Below are 23,591 nucleotides of genomic sequence, written 5' to 3'. Positions count from 1 at the left end.
CCTCTGGGGCAAAGTCGGGCAGTTTGCTGGTAGTCCTCTTTTAGAAGACTGAATAGTCCTAGATTCAGGGTTCCTCAGCTTTGGCAAAAATTGTGTGCACGGGCAGAATTCATCTGGGCCCACATCTACTATCACCCCTATGGGAAGTAGGGGCAAGGTAATTGGAGGCAGTACTACCTGCTGTGCTATGAATAAAAGAGTCCCTTCCTCTCACCAGGAGTCTGGTGACTTCTGCCAGCCTTTATAAAATTGTGGCAGGCTAACTTGTCAGCTTGCAAGTAAGGCAAAAATCTCAGACCCTCTACAATCTTGGCAAACTATTACACATTCACAGAAACCTATGAGAGGAGAGACAGGCTTTGCATAGGGCTGTCCATTCCTTGATATTGATCTTAATGTTTCAGAAACACTCGGGTCACTAAGTAATCTACATTCTCCGGGTTCAGGTAATAATTTTATGTTAGCTGCCAAAATACACAAACCATAAATTCTCAGTGGTTTACACAATTGGAAACTATTTTTTGCACATTTAAATTTCAAAGTGAGTGTGCCTATAATCTGTGAGAGACTGGGTAAGCATTCCAGGACCCAGGCTGCTTTCATCTGGTATCTCCACTATGTTCTAGGTCAGTGTAGTCCTCTGCATTTTGTGATGATATGAAAAAACCAAGGGACATGAGTGACATGTTGCTATGGGTGATGCCTAGAATGGTGTACATCTTTTCTTTTTACCTTCAGTTGGTCAACACTCAGATTTATGACCATACTTACTGCAACGGAGGCTACAAAATGTGATCTGGCTATACATCAGAGAGAAACAAAAATGGCATTGATGACCAATAAGTCATCCTCTGCCGGAGCTAGGCAAAACCAATGCTCTCCCTCCCTCCCTTCCTTCCTTTCTCTCTTTCTCTTTCTTTCTTTCCTTCTTTCTTTCTCCCTTTCTTTCTTCTTTCTTTCTTTCTTTCTTTCTTTCTTTCTTTCTTTCTTTCTTTCTTTCTTTCTTCTTTCTTTCTTTCTCTCTTTCTTTTTCTTTTCTCCCTTCCCTTCCCTTCTTTTCTTTTCTTTTCTCTTCTTTCTCTCTCTATTTTTTATTCCAAGGAGGGTCTTGTTCTGTCACCCAGGCTGGAGTGCAGTGGCACTCTCACGGCTCACTGAGGCCTTAACCTCCCAGGCTTAAGCAGTCCTCCCACCTCAGCCTCCCAAGTAGCTGAAACTACAGGTGTGTGCCACCATGACTGGCTAATTTCTTAAATTATTTTTGTAAAGGCGGGGTTTCCCTATATTGCTCAGGCTGGTCTTGAACTCCTGGGCTCAAGGAATCCTCCCACCTCAGCCACTCAAAGTGCTGGGATTATAATTGTGAGGCACAGAACCTGGCCCCAACCCTGTTACTTCTGAAGTTCAGATCTGTTGGCATGTAATAGTTCCCTAATTGATTATTCATAAGCCAAACTATTCAAACCATTTGCCTCCATTTGTAAAAATCATCATTATTATAACTTTAAATGTATCTCAATAATCGTTTTATGTTTGCATAGCAAATAGTTTTTTCCTTTATGGAAATTTTTTAATATTATTCAAGTTTCTCTTCACCTACATGAGGAAAACAATTTGATTTTGACAAAACCAGAGGAGCTACAGCATGTGAGTCACAGCCCTGTCTTACCACCTGGCCCCATGGTGGTAGGAGAGTCAATTGCTCAGAGTTACCTAAATGTTGTACAAGAAATATTCAGGTCCAGAAACCACCAGCTTCTCCAGGACTTAACAAGGGACTTGGTGTGCCTGTGGTCCTGGAGATTGTAATCTATTGACCTTTGAGATGCTGCTAGAGAAGAAGTGTGTTGTCTCACATACATCATGCAATGAAGGTATCTCTGTGTTCTGGGAAGCTTTTTGTTTGTTTGTTTGTTTGTTTGAGACGGAGTCTGGCTTTGTCGCCCAGGCTGGAGTCCAGTGGCGCAATCTCGGCTCACTGCAAGCTCTGCCTCCCGGGTTCACGTCATTCTCCTGCCTCAGCCTCCTGAGTAGCTGGGACTACAGGCGCCTGCCACCATGACGGGCTAATCTGGGAAGCTTCTTATTGTGAAATATTTCAATAATTTAGATTAAAAACATTACTGGAAAGATATGCTGGGATGATTTTAGGATCCCTCAAACTTGAAAGCATGATTCCCCAGCTACTTTGGTAGATCCCATTTATATTTGCATGGAAACTTTAGAATCATTCTTACCTCTTTCCTCTGCTTTTTTTCTCCTGGGCTCAACAGTTCTCATCCCAACAACCAGGTTTCATGCCTCATAATGCTAACTAAATGATTTTGCTCTAAAATGCAAATAGTATGTCACTCTCTTAATTTAAAGTGATTAATGCCGTCAAAGGTAATGTTTAAATTTCTTAGCTCTGGCAGGCATGGGGCTCACACCTGTAATCCCAGCACTTTGGGAAGCCGAGGTAGGCAGATCACTTGAGGTCAAGAGTTTGAGACCAGCCTGGCCAACATGGTGAAACCATGTCTCTACTTAAAATACAAAAATTAGCTGGAAGTGGTGGTGGGCACCTGTAATCTCAGCTACTCAGCAGGCTGAGGCAGGAGAATCCCTTGAACCCGGGAGATAGAGGTTACCGTGAGCTGAGACCACACCACTGCACTCCAGCCTGGGCAACAGAGTGAAACTCTGTCTAAAAAAATAAAATAAGATAAATTAAATGAATAAATAAATTTTTTGGCTAACTAGAAGAAGCCCCTTAGAATATGATTCCTGTTTATTGTTTTACCCGATCTCTTGCCACTCGAGAGTTGCAAGCATTCTCCACTCTAGCCATGTTATAGTGTTTACAACTTGAAAACAATCACGCTGTTTCAAATGGCTATGCTTCTCTCCAGCCTGCTCTGTCTCCCTGAAAAGACCACTCTGCCTTCTTGCATCTAATCATTCTCCATCATCTTTTAAATCTTAGTTTAAGCATCTTTCCTTCTAAGAAAAATTCTATAATCTCAAGCCCGTTTAAAATTTCTTTTTTGATTTTCTGTAAACCACTGTGAAAAAATAAATACAATACCACTTATCAGGTACTATTACTGTTGGTTTTTGTTTTTTCTGTCACAAAGCTCTAATATTGTGAAAAGACACCAGGTCTCATTCTACTTAAATTGAAGGTTCACATAATTCTTAAAGTAGAAATAATCTCTCATCCAAAAATGTATTAATCAGTCATTGTTTGACACTCAAAACTTATATCACATAGAATCAATTTTACATACTTCAAAGATGTTCTTTCCAAAAAGTACTTTCCTGAATAAATTAAAGACTTTAAGGAAGATAGTCTATGTGAAGCACATTTTTAAACAAAAACTATAGGCTTCTGGAGTTGAACAGTTAATTCTTTGAATGTGACATCAAACAGGGATTGAACCACAATAGAACCTATGGTTATTTTAGAATCACATTTGAGAGATTTCCAAATTATAGTTGGAAATTATAGTTGTACCATAGGTACAGATTAGCAGGGCATCACAGATTAAACTCATCAGTTTAAGACTGAATTAGGATATATATTTATCATGACTTCCTAAGTGTTGGACAATGGTATTAAAACACATACATTCCTAAGACATGAGTCATGTGGCTCTTAGTACTTAACCAAAGATTCAAGAACTATCCTGGTTCCAATGCTAAATTAAGAACTGCAATTTAAGGAGAGAATGAGACTGAAAAAAATGATTTATATGGTATTAAATATTCAATGTAAATTTGCAAATTGGGAAGTTTTATTTTTACTCAAGTTATTATCTATACTTTTTTTGGATGGAGAAAAGAGATAAATCTCAGATCTGCTCATATTTGTTCATAGCTTCTGCTTAGATCAGACAGCTGGCCTCAGATATCCTAAGGATTTTTCAATGCTCTGGGACATGCAATCAAGCAGAGTTTAAAACTACTGCAGTTCAAGTGACTGAAAGAAGCCAGAGGAATTTCAGTAGGGTACTGTGACAAGAAGCAGAGAAAGAGACATTAATTTATTGTTAGAACACACCACTGCAGAGGTCTAGGAAGAGCAATTTTGGCAGAGGACAAGGGCTAACATCCAGTGAGCCTAGCACTAAGGTGATTCATGAATATCAAGCTGTGAAGACCATCAGATCTTCACCTGCCAGATAGAATGACCGAGAGATCCCAGGGGGCTGTAATTCTTATGTCTAATTTCTAGCCTTGCATTATTGAAAAAAAGGAGGTTGGGCATGGTGGCTCACACCTGTAATCCCAACACTTTAGGAGGCTGAGCGTGGGGTAGGGGATGGGGCGCAGATCACTTGAAGCCAGGAGTTCAAGACCAGCCTGGCCAACATGGTGAAACCCCATCTCTCTAAAAATACAAAAATTAGCTGGACTTGGTGGCACACGCCAGTAATCCCAGATACTCAGGGGGCTGAGGCAGGAGAATCACTTGAACTCAGGAGGCGGAGGTTGCAGTGAGCCAAGATCGTACCACTGCACTCCACCCTGGGCAACAGAGTGAGACTTCATGTCAAAAAAAAAAAAAAAAAAGAAACTGCTATTACTTTCTTTAAGGACAGGAATAACTACTTCTTGGAGATGCAGAACACAACTTGAAACCTTGGATTTTCTGTAGTTAGTTCATTTAGCACTAATTTATTGTACATAGGAAGCTTAAAACAAATAATATATTCCAAATAGCAGAGCAAAAACACAAATTACAATAATCATGCTGATGGTGAATTTCCCAATGGCAAACATGGAAGTTAGGATACACTGGAATAATTTCTTTAAACTCCTAGAGAAAGTCAGTGCTATTAGATTGTCACAAAAGTAATTGCAGTTTTTGCCTTTGAAAGTAATGGCAAAAACTGCAATTGCTTTTGCACTTATCTAATAGCATTAACTTTGCATTGAAAATAATGGCAAAAACCACAATAACTTTTGCACCAACCTAATAACTTAAATTTCTTACCCAGTAAAAATAATTTTGGAAGATGAGGATGAAGTAAAGGTGGTTTAAGAAAAATGAACACTCACAGTGTTTAGCACAAATAGGCTCTTACCATAGGAAATCCTAAAAGATATATGTTAAGAAAATGAAAAATAATCTGAAGAGGAATGTGAAATGAAAGAAGGAATGGCAAGGGGAAAAAAGTAAACATCAGTATAAGTCTAAAGAAATATTAACTGAAAATAAGAATAGTGATTTTTTTTAGTGAGGTTAAAAAACCCCATATAATCAAAATGACAAAATACACCAGCAAAAATCTGAATGTGAGGTGATAATCCAAATTTAAACACTGTAGATTTCCTTTAAGTTCAGAAGAACAGTAAGCATATTATTCAAGCTCAGTCTTTGTTATGATAGATATGCACATAAATGTCTATGGTAATCACTAAAAAAAACGCACAGAATGCATAACTTTCAAAATAATATGGAGATAAGCAGTATGGGGGGAAAAATCAACAAAATGAAATTAATTAAGAAGGCAGAAAAATAAGGAAGAAAATATAATAAATAAAATAGTAAAAAAAATGCACGTATGTGACATTACAATGAATGCTGTGTTTAGTTGGCAGAGTTTCAGCTGTATGGATAAAATGATGTGCTGTTTACAATAAACATACTTAACACTAAAAATTGAGAGAAAAAGGATGAAAATAGAAATATCAGTCATTACTAATAAAATCTTTTATCACTGTATTAAAACCAGATAAGTAGACTTTAAGGAAAAATAATTGCTATTTTTTTTAAGTTACCATCTAATGATAAAACTTTACCTAACCAAGATGGTCCTTTCATCAGTCAATTAATATTTGTGACAAAGCTATTATACACATGGCATAGTTCTTAATACTGGACATATGACAGTGAAAAAGTAAATGCAAAGCCCTACCCTCATAAGACTAACTTTCTAGTGTAAAACTTCTTACAGTCTACTGGGAAAACAAATTACAGTTCTAACCTGTATACAACTCATAAATACATTAAAAATTGTGACATAATTAAAAAAAACATTGATAAATCCATGCTCAAGGTAGAATACGTTAACACATCTCTTCCTCTAATTGTTATAACCAAACACACACAAAATCTGTAAGGAGGTAAGGTTATAGAATACTTGAACCACACAAATTATATGCTTAATATAATAGCCTTACATAAAACACTGCACCCAGTCATCCATCTCAAGCTCACATGAAGCATTTATGTTAAATGACATGTAATAGAACATAGTTGTAGGACCAGTGTCAGCAAATTTCAAAGCATTGGCTTTATACAGAGAATATTAACTGACTAAAATATAATAAAAAGAGGCATTAATAATTTAAAAATACACAAAACTATAAAAACCTATATATCTAATAGCTTGTGTGTTAATGGAGTCAACATAGCAGAAATTAGAGAACACTTGAAACAGAATGATAATGAATATTACATATCAAAACATGTGACATGCAGCTAAAAGTCCTTAGAGGACTTAAGGGCTTTTATTTAAAACAAATAAACCTACAAATTAAGGAAATAACCACTTAAGCCACTTAAGATGTGAAAAAAAAAATGTGAAAAAAAAATGTGAAAAAAATTAAATGAGGAAATAATAAGTAATTCGATTGTACGACGTATACCTTAAAATGACCAATAAGCACAAGAAACTGTAGAAATTGAGTATAACTTCCAAAATGAGAGAAAAACTATAAATTTGGAGAGCTAAATTTTAAAAACAGAAAATGAAAAAGTGTTGACATAGGAATATGAGATGTAATAATCACTACAAATACATTGCAAATATTTTAAAAAATAAGAGACTATCATAAATAATTCTGTGTAAATACAGTTTAAAATGTCAAAAATGTAGATAAATTTATAAAAAAACTAAATATAATGAAACTGGATCAAGAAGAAACTGAAACGATAAATGGTACTATACACATAAATTAGCTTAAAAGCTTTCCACAAAGAACAAAGTCTTAACTCAGACAATTTTAAAGGTATTCAGGAAAAGATCATTCAAAATTTTAACTTATTCCAGAGGAAAAAAAGCCACACCATACTCAGAACATACCTCAAACATTTTAAGATAGTATTATAACCTCAATACTATAATCAAACAAAAACTATCCATTAGAGAAAAAGTAAGGATAAATTTTAGCAATGATTGTATATGCTAAAATATTACATAAAGTATTAGCAAATTAAATGTAGCTATATGTATATATATTAAATATATATATCATGTATAATAATAACATGATGAAATTGGGTTTATGCCAGTAATACAAGGATATTTGTCTTTGTAAAAGCTAGCATTATGCTTCACCATATTAACAAATTCAAGGGAAAAAAACCACAGGAACTCTTTAAAAGATTCAAGTAAAATGCACTTTTAAAAATCAATATCTATTCTTGATAAAAACTCTTAATAAACCAAGAGTATGTCTAAGTCATACAGAAGAATTTGCAATGACTCAATGGCTGAACTAATAAAGAGCACCAACAGTCAGGGGCTGATATTAATATTGTGTCTTGAATTTGTATTTCTATTGTAAAAAGATATAAGATTAATTTTAAGTATAGTTTCTACTTATACGACTGGAGTAAATTCAATTGCTATAAATAGATATGTAAAAGGCTTCTGCTAATTTTAAATCTATATCTATTCAGGAATTGTTTACGAAGAAATAGTAGAACTATAATATGTGTTGATAGATTATATTTAAAAGCAAACAGCATCTCCCATTTTTCTTCATGCTTGTTAAGTCTTAACGTAGCACTTTATATATTTAAAATCCCTAACAACCATTTTTACTTGCTATTTATTGCAACATCTGCAGAGACACAAGAGAACTGATGTAACTTGTCTAAGGTATCATAGTATATTGGTGTTGGTGATCACTGTACATATCACTTAAAATGAACGCCTTTGTTGGGTCCCTTTTTTCCTATCAAATGTGGTATGTTTATGGCAGTCTTAGAGGATTTATTTCCTTAGTAGGTTAGTGTAAATTTATTGTTTAGAAAAGTCTTTCATTTCTCATTTCTATTTGAATCCCAATTTATTTATTTACGAATGAGATATATATTATTATATTTAAGTTTAAATATATATAAAAAATTTACCACATCCTATTAAATAGAAATATTTAAAGAGAAAGAGAAAAGGAACTATGAAATTTAAAATGTAAATAGTTTAAATACTGTGCTTAGCTAGTGGCTTCAGATATTTGTAAACATATTGATTACATAGTCATCTGTATTGCCCTTCAAATTTATATCTGCATTTATATGTTTTATATTTACATGCCAAGCTAAGATATTTGGTACTGGAGTGTCCATTGAGACCAGAGTCAACTTCCATTTTTTCTGTAATGCCAGAATAATACTAACACATAATGTTTCATATTTTTTCTCTGGGGAATGATCGTAGAAAGGATTACAGTAATTATCTACTGTGAGGAATGTAAGGTGTGTTTCAGCTGAAATCTTGCCATTTGTTTACAAATTATGCCATTTTAATTGACAGACATCAATGTAATTGTTTATTAAAACATATAAACATCACTAAACCACAAGTAAAGACATTATAGAGCAAGCTAAGTGCAATTGTATGATGTATCCCTTAACTTTTTGGCCATAAGTAAAATATAACTGTTATAAACATACATTGCTATACTGTGAAAAGTCAACATTAATTAATTAATTGGTTATTATGTATCATTGATCAAGGGGCACACATATGTTTTAAGTGCTGTGTATTGCCAAAATGCTTTTTTAAAGGAGTCATAATCCAGCTTCAAGTATGAGAGTGGCTATCCCACAATGCTCACACCCACAAAACATTTCTGGAATTTTCTTTTTTTTTAAATTGTAGGTTATTTGACCAGTAAAAATATCTTCCAATGTTGTTTTAGTGCTATTCATTAAAAGATAGTCATTGTATGCCTACTGAGAGTAAGGCCTTGTTATGCCTCCTTCATACACACTAGTGAGCGAGACAGACAAGGCACTGTTCTCAACAGCTGGTCTTCCAATAGAAAGAGAAAGATCCCAGTCTAGTGGAACAACAGATAAGGAGATAAGACTCTTTCAAATACCAAGAAGACAAATAAATAGGAAAATGTAGTTGAAATAGAAGGATCTTATGGATAAATGGTTGGCAAAGTCCTCCCTGATGATATTTTAACTTTAGACCTAAAGTACAGGAAAAAAAAAAAAAAAAAAAAAGATCCTTTTGAGGATCTGGGAATAAAAGATTTCCTGGACAGCTAGTGCAAAAGCCCTGAGAAAGATCAAATATTGTCATTTCTGAAAAACCAAAATAACAGCATGTGGCTGGTGTGAAAAACAAGGCTACAGGCAGTGGAGACAGGCAGGAGATACAGCTGTTTCACGTAGAAAAATAGTTTTCAACCCTGATTGTGCATCAGGACAAAGCCCTGCAGCGTGACAGGGTTTAGACATTCAGCAGAAGAGAGGAAACCTGAAAATCAGACAAAGATAAAATAACCAGTGAGGCTGGAGCAAAACCCAGGGAAATAATCAATGAAGCAAGGAAAAGAGAGGGTGAAGAAAAAAGAGGGAGTGGTTAGCTGTGCCAAACATTGGTGATAAAAGAACAGAGAAAGGATGCCAAAGTGATTTTTAAAATGGAATCCAAGCTGAAAAGACTAATGCAAGGACCAAAGGGGAAACAGTGAAAGAGATAGAATCAACAGATTAGAACTCTCAATGTACTCTTTTAAAAAATGATAAAATAAGTCCTGAGTAATTACTGGAAGGAAATTGAGATTTTAGAGGCATCACAGCGATGATGGATAATTCTTTTGAGAATGTTCACCCTAAAAGGGAGAAAGCATGACAGATAGGAAGAATGAGGGCTCACTGGATTTGTTGTTGTTGTTTTGGTCTGCAGTTTAATTTATATTTTAATGGAAGAAATTACAACACATTAAAACACATAAGGGAAAGCTATTGTATTGGATATACACCCCTCCTCAGATTCCCTTATCACCGCTGTCTTCCGACCTCTCAACTATTGCTGTTGCTGACTATAATTTTTAAAATTTCTCACAGGGATTATGCATTCCATTTGTTTTTCTTTTTTGTCTTCTCTTGCTAATTTCACACTAAGAATAATCCTCCCTGTGACCAAAAGGGTAGATATATTTCTTCTAAGTTTTTGCAGTTTATATCATTTACTGAGCACTTCAATCCAGCTGAAACTTAATTTGATATGGTCTGATATGGGATCTAAATGTATTTGTTTAAAATAGAGTTAATAAAGTACTCTAATTATTTTTATTCAAAATCCATTGATTAATGAGTTTCTTTTATTATGTTTAAAATTTTATATAATTAAGTGTGTTTTAGGTTTTTCTCTCATTTAATACTATTTATTCTGTTCAGTCTTCAGACTGAACCTAATTGCAACATTTTAATATCTGATGGAAACTCTTCTAGATTGTTTTTATTTTTAAATTTTTCTCCAGTTTTTAGAATTTTGTTCTTATTCAATATGAACTTAAAAATAATTTTGTCAAATTATAAAAGAAAATTTGCTTCACTGAATAAATTCATTCTAAAATAACATATTTCTTTATAATATTCTGCCTTTCTATGTAGGAACATGCTACCCACTTCATTATTTAATTTTTGTGTCTCTTGGAAAATGTATCTAATGTTCTACATGATATCTCTGTTACCTTTAGGTTACTCCTTGCTCTGTCTATTTTGAATAGTTAATAGCTCAAAATTCAAATATACTTGAAAAATTAATACAAGAGGCTTTAGGTCAAAGCTGATGTTGCCCAGGATGACAACCATTTTCAAACTGATAAAAGATATAAATTCATGCTCATGGGACAATAAACTGAAATAAAAATAGGAGATTCACTATTTCAGGTCATAATAGCATTGCGTATATTATATAATTATCTTCCCTTAACAAAAAGAAGGAAAAGAACATCACAGCTCTTCCCAAATGACAAAGTCACAATGTGTTTTTCTGGTGTGGTTCTAATCAAAATCAGTCTTCCTGAAGGAGGCAATCTCTTCTGGAGCAAGCATGATTTTTAAAGTTACATGTACACTGCTCCTTCATGATTTCATCATTGTGAATTGATGATGGTTTACTTTAATAAGTTTTGGCATCTGGAAGGAGTACACAGTACACTATGTATGAAACAATGTCCCTTTAGAATTTTCTGTTCACTCATTTCACCATAGGTAAATTAGCCATGACTGAGTTTTAGACGAGACAAAGGGGAAAAGATGTCCTCCCGGTCCTGTCAGCATTTCTGAAAGGTTTAATCCTAACAGCTGAAGTGAAGATGATGAATTACATCATCATTTATGACCAATCAAGCAGAGGAAAGGGCCAAGACAGAAAAGAATGCCTTAGCCTTTTTTATGTTGTATCTTAAAAAAAAGTCACATTGCACTTATTTTGAAAAATGTCACTGGTTTCCTCTTGGGTTTATATCTCTAGGGACTACTTTGTTTCTGGTTGCTTTCTCAAATATATTGAGAAGCTACCCTAAGGAATAAAACACATGAGTACTGGAAAAATAAAAATAAAATCACCTTTCCACCTTCCTAATAATTCTGAAATTTTCTAAAGTTCAAGAGAAAGGCAATGCTTTAAAATTGCTCTTTTTCTTTTCTATTAAAAAAAGCCACCCACAAAAAAGTCAGTTAGAAGGCAACATTTTATTTTATTTATTTATCTTTTATTTTTATTTACTTTTTTTTTTAATTTTTTTATTTCCGTAGGTTACTGGGGAATAGGTGGTATTTGGTTACATAAGTTCTTTAGTGGTGATTTGTGAGATTTTGTTGCACCCATCACCTGAGCGGTGTACGCTGCACCCTATTTGTAGTCTTTTATCCTTTACCACCTTCCCACCCTTTCCCTCTAAGTCTTCAAAGTCTACTGTGTCATTCTCGTGCATTTGCATCCCAATAGCTTAGCTGCCACTTATGAGTGAGAATATACGATGTTTGGTTTTCCATTTCTGAGTTACTTCACTTAGAATAATAGTCTCCAATCTCATTCAGTTTGCTGTGAATGCCCTTATTCATTTCTTGTTATGGCTGAGTAATATTCCATCATATTAATATACCACAGTTTCTTTATCCACTTGTTGATTGATGGGCATTTGGGTTGGTTCCATGGTTTTGCAATTGTGAATTGTGCTGCTATAAACATGTCTGTGCAAGTGTCTTTTTTGTGTAGTGACTTCTTTTTCTCTCGGTAGATACCCAGTAGTGGTATTGCTGGATCAAATGACAGTTCTACTTTTAGTTCTTTGAGGAATCTCCACACTGTTTTCTATAGCGGTTGTACTAATTTACATTCCCACCAGCACTGCGGAAGTGTTCCCTGTTCACCACATCCATGTCAACATCTACTATTTTTTGATATTTTGATTATGGCCATTCTTGAAGGAGTAAGGTGGCACCGCATTGTTCTCATGATAATGAGCGAGTTTCCTGAGATCTGATGGTTTTAAAACAGTTTGGCATTTACCCTGCTTGCACTCATTCTGTCTCCTGCAGCCCTGTGAAGAGGTGCCTTCTACCAAGATTGTAAGTTTCCTGAAGCCTCCCCCGCCATGTGGAACTATGAGTTAATATAAGCTCTTTTCTTTATAAATTACCCAGTCTTGGGTATTTCTTCATAGCAGCATAAGAACAGAGTAATACAGTAATTTGCTTCCACAGAGAGTGGGGTGCAGCTATAAAAATACACAAAAATGTGGAATCAACTTTGGAACTGGGTAACAGGCAAAGGTTGGAACCATTTGGAGGGCTCAGCAGAAGACAGGAAAATGTGGCAAAGTTTGGAACTTCCTAGAGACTTGGAGGGTTCAGAAGGCAAGAAGATGGGAGAAACTTTGGAACTTTCTAGAGACTTGTTGAAAGGCTTTGACCAAAATGCTGATAGTGATATGGACAATGATGTCCAGGGAGCTCATATCTTGCATTAACATGACCTGGATGTGAGAAACAGAATCAAAGGAAATCATTTTGGAACTTTAAGGTTTAATGACTGCCCTGTTGGATTTTGGACTTGCACTGGGCCTGTACCCCATAGTTTTGGCCAATTTCTCCTATTTGGAATTGTTGTATTTACCCAATGCCTGTACCCCCATTGTATCTAGGAAGTAATTAACTTGCTTTTGATTTTACAGACTCTTATCAGAAGTCTCAGATGAGACTTTGGACTTGGACTTTTGGATTAATGCTGGAGTGAATTAAGACTTTGGGGGGACTGTTGGAAAGGCATGATTGTGTTTTAAAATGCGAGGACATGAGATTTGGGTGGGGCTGGGGGAGAATGATATGGTTTGGCTATGTCCCTACCCAAATATTACCTTGAATTGTAATCCCCATAATCCCCAGGAGTCAAGGCTGGGACCAGGTGGAGGTAACTAAATCATGGGAGCAATTTCCCCATGCCGTTCTCCTGATAATGAGTGAGTTCTCATGAGAATCTCTGGGACACATTCAAAGCAGTGTGTAGAGGGAAATTTATAGCACTAAATGCCCACAAGAGAAAGCAGGAAAGATCCAAAACTGACACCCTAACATCACAATTAAAAGAACTAGAAAAGAAAGAGCAAACACATTCAAAAGCTAGCAGAAGTCAAGAAATAACTAAAATCAGAGCAGAACTGAAGGAAATAGAGACACAAAAAACCCTTCAAAAAATTAATGAATCCACCTGCTGGTTTTTTGAAAGGATCAACAAAATTGATAGACCGCTAGCAAGACTAATGAAGAAGAAAAGAGAGAAGAATCAAATAGACACAATAAAAAATGATAACGGGGATATCACCACCGATCCCACAGAAATACAAACTACCATCAGAGAATACTACAAACACCTCTACGCAAATAAACTAGAAAATCTAGAAGAAATGGATAAATTCCTCAACACATACACCTTCCCAAGACTAAACCAGGAAGAAGTTGAATCTCTGAATAGACCAATAACAGGCTCTGAAATTGTGGCAATAATCAATAGCTTACCAACCAAAAAGAGTCCAGGACCAGATGGATTCATGGCTGAATTCTACCAGAGGTACAAGAAGGAACTGGTACCATTCCTTCTGAAACTATTCCAATCAATAGAAAAAGAGGGAATCCTCCCTAACTCATTTTATGAGGCCAGCATCATCCTGATACCAAAGCCGGGCAGAGACACAACCAAAAAAGAGAATTTTAGACCAATATCCTTGATGAACATTGATGCAAAAATCCTCAATAAAATACTGGCAAACCGAATCTAGCAGCACATCAAAAAGCTTATCCAGCATGATCAAGGGGGCTTCATCCCTGGGATGCAAGGCTGGTTCAATATACGCAAATCAATAAATGTAATCCAGCATATAAACAGAACCAAAGACAAAAACCACATGATTATCTCAATAGATGCAGAAAAGGCCTTTGACAAAATTCAACAACCCTTCATGCTAAAAACTCTCAATAAATTCGGTATTGATGGAACATATCTCAAAATAATAAGAGCTATCTATGACAAACCCACAGCCAATATCATACTGAATGGGCAAAAACTGGAAGCATTCCCTTTGAAAACTGGCACAAGACAGGGATGCCCTCTCTCACCACTCCTATTCAACATAGTGTTGGAAGCTCTGGCCAGGGCAATTAGGCAGGAGAAGGAAATAAAGGGTATTCAATTAGGAAAAGAGGAAGTCAAATTGTCCCTGTTTGCAGATGACATGATTGTATATCTAGAAAACCCCATTGTCTCAGCCCAAAATCTCCTTAAGCTGATAAGCAACTTCAGCAAAGTCTCAGGATACAAAATCAATGTACAGAGATCTCATGGTTTTATAAGCGTCTGGCAATTCCCCTGCTTGCACTTGTTCTCTCTCCTGCCACCCTGCAGAGAGGTGCCTTCCACCAATATTGTAAGTTTCCTGACACTTCCCCAGCCATGTGGAACTGTGAGTCAATTAAAGCTCTTTTCTTTATAAATTATTCAGCCTCATTTGTTTCTTCATAGCAGCATGGGAATGGCCTAATACAATAGGTAAACAATATAATTCAATTTACAATAAGTTTTACAGAACTTACGACTTTGAGACAACAAAGAAAAGGAGAAAAAAGAAACAACATTTAGGTGAAAAAGCCTTGGTGTTTAAGAGTTAAAAAAATAAAGGTTAATTTAGGCTACAGGTGACATGTTAACTGAAAACATTTTCAAACATATGAACTAATAATGTTCAAAATGTCACTACCAGGAAGAATATTTAGGAATTAGTGGAAACATGAAAGGGACAGTATAGTATAGTACACAGAGTAGAGACTCTGTAAAATAAAGATCTTATTTTAGTGCAGACTCTAATATGTAATATATAATTCCTGTAAATTTAAATTCAATGAGCTGAGATGACTAATGAAAATTTTTATTTCTTAACATAGACTATGTTACAGAGAATAATATTAACAAATGTAAGTACCAGACAAATTAACAAAGGTTGTTATGGACTGAATGTTTGTGTTCTCTTTCCCCGTCACCACAAAATTCATATGTTGAGGCTTTAACATGGTGGTAATTGGAGGTGGGGCCTTGGGAAGGTAATTGGATTTAAATCAGACCATGAAGGTAAAGCCCCCATGATGGGATTGGTGCTCTTATAAGGCAATAAAGGAACCAGAGCTTGCTCTGCTCTCTTCCGCCATGTTCAAACACAGTGAGAAGATGGCTGTCTATAAACCAGGAAGCAGACCCTTACCAGACACGGACTCTACCAGAGTCTTGATCTTGGAGTTCTCAACCTCTAGAATTGTGAGAAATAAGTGTTTATTGTGTAAGCCAGAGTCTACAGTATATTTGTTAAAACAGCCTGAACTAAGATAATTAACACTTTGTCATGTTTGCTTTCTTCAAGGGTAGTAAAATAACAAATGGAGTTGAAGTCATATGTGCTCTAGTTTCATATCCCTTCCCCCTCCCCCCTAGACATAGCCACTATAATAAATTGGATAGTTATACTTTTTGTTCATAATTTCACATTTTACTACATATATAGCTATGAATTATATACAGAATTATATGTGTATTGATTTTATGGCCTTTTTCCCTGAATTATTCTGCAAGTTGCTTTCTCCATTCAGGATCTACATATAAAATAATTACATTTATTTATACTGGCCTACAGTATTCCATTATGTGAATCTGCCATATTCTATTGACCTATTCTTGTATTAGTGTATGCGTAGGATTTCTACATTTTAACTATTTCAAACAATGCTGCCATAAACACCTTGTGTTTCCTGGCACACATGTGTGAGGGCTGCTCTAGACGATATACCCATAAGTGGAGATTGGAGTGAGTCACAGGATGAGTAGGGGAAGTACACATCTTCAGCTTTTTCAGAAGTTGTGAAATTGCTCTTCAAATGGTTTTACTCATTTATATTCCTGCAAGCAGGATACGAGAGTTCCCATTGCATAACGTTATCAAATTTAGAATTTTTAGAGTTTAAAATAAACTTTGATCATCATAAAATATTTTTTAATGGAAAGTCTCTTGGCATTTTGGGTTAGACCTTTCTTTGTTACAGTGCATTGTAGGACATTTTGTATCCTTGCCCCGTTGACATTAAATGTCAATAGAACACCACACCACAATTAAAAAAAAAAAAGACAACTCCACTAATTTTCAAATTTCCAGTGCCACTGCTACTGGGGTAGACTGAATGTGGGTGAAACATTTCTCATTATTTTAGTTTGTATCGTTCTAGCTTTTTTAGTTGAATACCTCATTGATTTTCTGACTTCTTGTTACTCTTATTTATTAGCAAATCATCTAAAGTCATGAGTTCCTCTAAGTAACACTTTACCTGCATCCCACATTTATTTATTAAAAAGTATTATAATTTTATATATAATAATCTTAAATATTTCTTGTAGTTTGCTTTGTAACCCACAAGTTATTTGAAAGTATTTTCCCTAAAACATGGGAGACTATAGTTGCTCTTTAATTTAACTGCATTATAGTCAGAGAACCTATTGCATATATCAATTTGGTATATTTTTGTGATTCATAGTGATGGTGGTGGTGGTGACTTGCATACTCACATTTAGTCAATGTTTGTGATTGGTTCATTTGCAATATAACATTCACCAAACAAATAGAAAATAACCTTCTTAAAACTTAGCTTCTGAAAGAAGTGCATTGAATTAACATAAACATGTATTATCATTATTAATTTTTAAAATTTTTCCTTTCAACTCACAATTCATATGTTGAGGTTGTAACATGGTGGTATTTGGAGGTGAGGCCTCGGGAAGGTAATAGGATTTGAATTAGGTCATGGGGGTAAAGCCCCCATGAAGAGATTGGTGTCCTTACAAGGAAATGAAGGAACCAGAGCTTGCTCTGCTCCTTTCCACCATGTTACATATAATATACATATATATATTATAAATGTGCATATATATGCATATATATTTAAATGTGCATATATATTATATGTATTTTACATATATATAAAATTGGAGTTTATTTTTGCCAAATATTCTCACTGAAATTTATTATTTTGTAATGAATTATCATTTTCATTTCAATAACTCTCATTTTGTATTACCTTTCATATCTATTAAAGCTTTTGAATTAAATTGAATTCAATTTAATACTAATGTTTCTAAATTATCCTTCTTTAGGTATGCATGGTCTTGGTATATTTTCTCCATCTACTGTTTTCAGACTATCCTATGTTTTTTGTTTTGTGTCTCTCTGAACAGCATACAGTCTGATTTGTTTGGTTGTTGTTCCAGCTTCTTTAATAATTCCTGGTTTTTGAATAGGAAAGCTAATTTCATTTACATTTATTGTGGTTATTCATATATTTGTCTTCACTTATTTCTTTTCTTTCACTTTTTTCCTTCACTTAAAATACCACTAGATTGATCAATTTTATAAATACCCTCCTTCTTTTTTACTTCTACTCCTTTTGAATTTAAACATTCAATTTCTCTGCATATAATGGTAAGTCTTACATGGTTTAACCTTTATATGTTTTAACATGTAAATCTAAAAATGTATAATGCTACTCATTGCTAACCTATTTCATAATAGTCAAAAGCTTCAGGATTTTATAACTGTTTTTGACCTTCTGTCTTCAATGTTATCGATCAATATTTTAATTCATTATATTTTGATTCCCCAAATTAATTTTATATTTAGCACTTATTTAGACTTTCCAACATACCTAACATTGCCTCTATTTCCTTGTGAGTTCAACTTTCCTGGTGAAAAAAAATGGGTTAGCCTATGTTTTACTGAGTATCTATGATTAGCAACTTTTTTTTTTGGTGGCTGTTTCATAATGATAATTCAGCTAGTAATAAAACTTTATGTTATAATGTTTTCTTTCTCACTGCTTAAAAATAAGATTCTATCATGTCTAATTTTTACTTTACCTGATTTTATAATGACTGTTTGTATAATTTTATTGCTTAGTTGGTAATTACTAATGCCGAATTTAATTTAGGATTTCTTTCTTACTTTGATGCTTGGTGGCTATATCACATGAAGTGTTTGTATGCAACTGTTTTGATTCATCAGCATGAGGACTTATCCAATTTCTCAATTCTAAAAAGTTCTCAACTTTTCAAACAGTGCTCTTGTCATTATTTTTTCCATGAGTTCTTACAAAATATCTGATAGATATTTTTATCTTTTTATATATCTGTATTTCATTTTAAATTATTTCTTACATGTATCTATGGCAATATTTTACTCTTCATCCTGGTATTATCAACTCTATAACCCCTCTACTTTATTTTGTTTACTTGATTGTGCTCTGATTTTTAGATTATTTAATTAAAAAATATGACCATTATTTTCATATAACACCTTGATTTTTCTTTTTTTTCTCCCTTTTGAATATTTTCAACAGAATTGTCAAAAATGTCTTTCAGATTTTCAGTTTTCTGATGCAAATTTTTTGGTTAGTTAAAACAATTGACACTTTCTCTTTGTGCCTAGTACCTTTGCGTGTGCTTGATATTCCTATGATATATTCTTCATTGCTATTTGTTTAAAAAGTGTATTTTCCATGACTTGAATTGCAGAACTGTTATTACAAGACTATGCCCTGTATTCTTATTAAATATATATGAGTTTTGTTTAAAAAAATATTTTTACCTTTCTACATTTCATTTAAAAAGTAGAAGACTCAGAATACCTAAAGTAATATTCTGTAGGTTTGGGGAAAGATATTTTATCTTACTTTCTTAGATTAAGGTCTCCAGGATAATTTGAGATGGGTGTGTTTTGACCAAATATTTGTGTAGGATATAATCCACCCATGGCTCATGATGTACTCTAAGCTCTCCTACAATGTTCTAGGAGATAAGAGCTTTCCTAGTTCTATTTCATGGCTGATCAGGATTTTATGATGTCCAGTTTTATTCAGGTATTTTTTTTTTTTTTTTTTGCTATTCTTCATAGACATAAAAGATTGAGGATTAGATTCTCTTCTTTTAGCAAGTTGAAAAACTCCAGTCACCAGCTTTTGCTGCTTATATTTTGTGTACATACCCCCGTGGGCCATTTAACCTTCAAATTTTACTGAATTTTTCATATTTTTATTTATATAATTTTTAGGTTATTTTGCTTTGGATTTGAGCTCAACTAGGCATAAAATATTTGTTGTGTGGGTAATATATCCAACATTTAATGTGTTGGGGTCGGGGGAGTGGTTCTTTCATATTTCCATAGTTCCTCATATTGACTGCACTTCGGTGTATGCCCTACATTAAGAGAACAGCCACGTTGTAACCTTCCCAGAGGTGGAATGAAACCTCCACTTAACATTTAGTTTGGATGTCTAGACTGAAGATACCACATACATCAAAGGGAGTAGGAAAGAATTATGACTCACATAATGATTCTTCGGAGAGCAGGCAGGCTGCCAAGCAGATTCAAAAGTGACTAAAGAGATCAGGAACTAGCATGGAGTTTATGGTAGTTAAGGAATGGGTCTGAGTGAAGGTTCCTCTTTTTTTTTTTTTTTTTTTGAGACGGAGTCTCGCTCTGTCGCCCAGACTGGAATGCAGTGGCGCGATCTCGGCTCACTGTAAGCTCTGCCTCGGGGGTTCACGCCATTCTCCTGCCTCAGCCTCCTGAGTAGCTGGGACTACAGGCGCCCGCCACCACGCCCGGCTAATTTTTTTTATTTTTTGGAGAGACGGGGTTTCACCATTTTGACCAGGATGGTCTGGATCTCCTGACCTCATGATCCGCCCGCCTCAGCCTCCCAACGTGCTGGGATTACAGGCTTGAGCCACCGCGCCCGGCCGTGAAGGTTCCTCTTAATAGGACAAGGATTGCATGATTTGAACTCACCAGCATTAAGGTAGAGAGTACCTGAGCTTTTTTTAATAGCTTGCCCAGCTGTGGGGCAGAATGGGAGCAGGAATGGTAGGGCTTAGAAGCTGGCAGTAGTCAAGTATTAAAAATGAAATCAGACACTATTACTATTCTTTACCTACATTTGTTTCTTTACATAGTCATTTTGTAAATGAAAGAGCACTTTTAATCTGCCAAAGACTAAAGATAAAATTGTTATAATATAATGTCCATTGTTAATTATGATTAGAATTTCATTTGTTCAAATTTCTGTTAAAAATATTGATGTACCTTTTTGAAATTACTTTTATGCCATCGTTGTACCTCAGCATATGTAGCGTTAAGTAGAAAGGTTGACAGAACATCTCATAGCCTTATCTAGTGTTGTGTCTATCTAGTTTAGTAAGTTTGTTAACAGTGGCATACATAGTGCATTTGAACTTGGGTTGTATCATTTCTTTCCCACCACCATCATCTAAATGACCAAACTATTTTCATAATAACTATGTGATAATCATTAATAATCATTATTTTCTGGACTCATTTTTTAGTTTTAAAATAAGCAACTGACAACTGAAAATGAAGAACATATTTTATTTTTTGAAAATATCCAAACTGAGTAACATATTTTATGTATGAGCTAAAATTTTCACCTAACAAATTTTAAATACGAATAAAAATTTCAGGCAGTTACATCAAATAATAGAATTGAAATAACTAAAATTCAGCTTTTAGTCTTTACAATCACTGAGATATTCTTGCTTATTTTGAATAGAATATTCAAACACAGTCATATGTGATATCTACTATCACAAGGATAAAGACATAGACTATGACTGAAGTGATGTCAAAAAACTTCCAACCATTACAACTTTCTCTTGAAATGAACATGTATATCTCAGTCTGTGTGTGCCATGGGCCAACATTAAAACTGAAAAATTTTTAAATTAATTTGGATGTAGAATACAATGCGTATTAGATGATAAGAAATAAACACTGTATTAATGGCGCTCATTTTAAGTATATAGGTTTAGATAGATAAATAGACATATGGGTGGATAAATAGATATCAATAGTAATTTCTGGAATTATTTAGAACTGATGGGGTGGAGGAATGTATTTTTTAACTGACATTATTCCAAAATGCTGACGCATTATGTTAATAAAAAGCAGACCTATTTAATAAGTTTTAGAATTTTGTTTGAATTCCCTCCCAACAATGCATTATCTTACTGCATTTACCAAGGGTGAACCACACCTACCACCCTACCTTTAATTTGGTCTTGTTTGACTCTAGATATAGCTTTGCCTTCTGAAAAGTTGGAGATCCTTATTACATAATCAACATAATATATTTCATCTCATATCCCCATGACGGAAGAGGTTAGCTGATATATATACTATCCATGTATACTAACAACAAGTTCCCTGAATAATGATTTCAAGATGTTATAATGTTGTAGGTAACAACAGAGGGTGAAAATTAAAATAGATAGAACATATTTTAATTGAAAATTATAGAGTAAATAATAAATTATAATTTACTCCAAAACTCATAGGATTTAAAAGATTTTTCAGTTAATTTTATTTCCCTTTGTACATCACCCAAATGTGCTATTATTTTTACAACCACTTTTGATGAAACATCTTTACAGTTGATTTAGGTGAATGTATCTAGTGTCAGTGTAGAAGTATGGAAAAATCTATACAATGGTATCAGAAGTCATATGTGGTTGACCAAAGTTGACCAAATAAAATATATAATTGAATTATGTATAAATTGTGAACTAAGAGTCTGAATTTTTGAACTATGTCATAGACTGATGAAGACTGAGCATAAAAGCTCAGATGTCTGAAGCAAGAATAAAGTAAGAATACATGTCACCTTAAAAATATCAATAGCTTCTAAATTAGCATTTCATATCTGTAACTGCTTACTTCCAATTGACATTTATAATTATTTTATTTTTAGTTAATGACCACTTTGGATTTATAAATATATTTCCAAATAAGCATACAATTATACTTTCCTATTGATCTTCTATTGGCACATTATAAATGTATCTGTTGTTAATAATTTGAAATAAAGTTTTCAGACCATATGAAAGACTTTTCAACTGACATAAGAGATATTTCCAAATTAATAGATTCCTATGTCTCTTAACAACTTAAGTTTTCCTTTAATTTCTATATATAGAGAAAATTTTATCTTTAATATACTTGTCTATCAGTGATGTTATTCAAAGGGAGAATATATTTAAAAGAGAATATATAATCGAAAAATGTTGGGAGGTTCTAAATTAATGATTCAATAGCCATGCTAGTTATAGATCTGTTTAAACTTCCTATTTTATCACAATTTAGTCTTGGTAGTTGCATGTTTCCAGGAATTTATCCATTTCTTTTATGTTACCCAATTTGTTAGCAAATAGTTCTTCATAATGCTATCATATGATCCTTTTTATTTCTGTGGCATCAGTTGTAATGTATCCTCTTTTTTTCCGATTTTATTTATTTCTTTCTTGTCTCTTTTTCTCTTAGTCTAGCTGTGGGTTTGTCAGTTTTGTTTCCTTTCAAAGAATCAGCTCTTCTTTTCTATTTTTTTTCCTGTTGTTTTATATTTTGTTTATTTCTGCTCGAATATTTGTAAATTTTTTTCCTTCTTCTAGCTTTGGGCTCTTCTTCTTTTTCTAGGTCCTTGAGGTCTAATGTTAAGTTGTTTATTTGAGATCTTTATTCTTTCTTAATGTAGGTGTTTATCACAATAAATTTCCCTCTTAGTATCACATGGGTCATGGCAATGATTTCATGGATATGACACCAAAAGTAAAGTCAACAAAAATAAAAATAAACAAGTGAGACTACATCAAACTAAAGGCTTCTGTAAAGCAAAGGAAATAACCAACAGAGTGAAAAGGCAATGTACAGAATGAGAGAAAATATTTGCAAGCTATATATCTAATAAGGGGTTAATCTCCACAATCTGAAGAACTCCTATGATATGGTTTGGCTGTGTCCCCACCCAAATCTCATCTTGAATTGTAGCTTTCATAATTCTCATGTGTCATAGGAGGGACCCAGTGGGAGGTATTTGAATTATGGGGATAGGTCTTTCCCATGATGTTCTCATAAAAGTAAATAAGTCTCACAAGGTCTGATGGTTTTATAAATGGGAGTTCCCCTGTACAAGC

Source organism: Pongo pygmaeus, chromosome 3 (assembly GCF_028885625.2).
Source record: "Pongo pygmaeus isolate AG05252 chromosome 3, NHGRI_mPonPyg2-v2.0_pri, whole genome shotgun sequence".
Classification (NCBI taxonomy): domain Eukaryota; kingdom Metazoa; phylum Chordata; class Mammalia; order Primates; family Hominidae; genus Pongo; species Pongo pygmaeus.
This window is presented reverse-complemented; position numbering follows the sequence as displayed.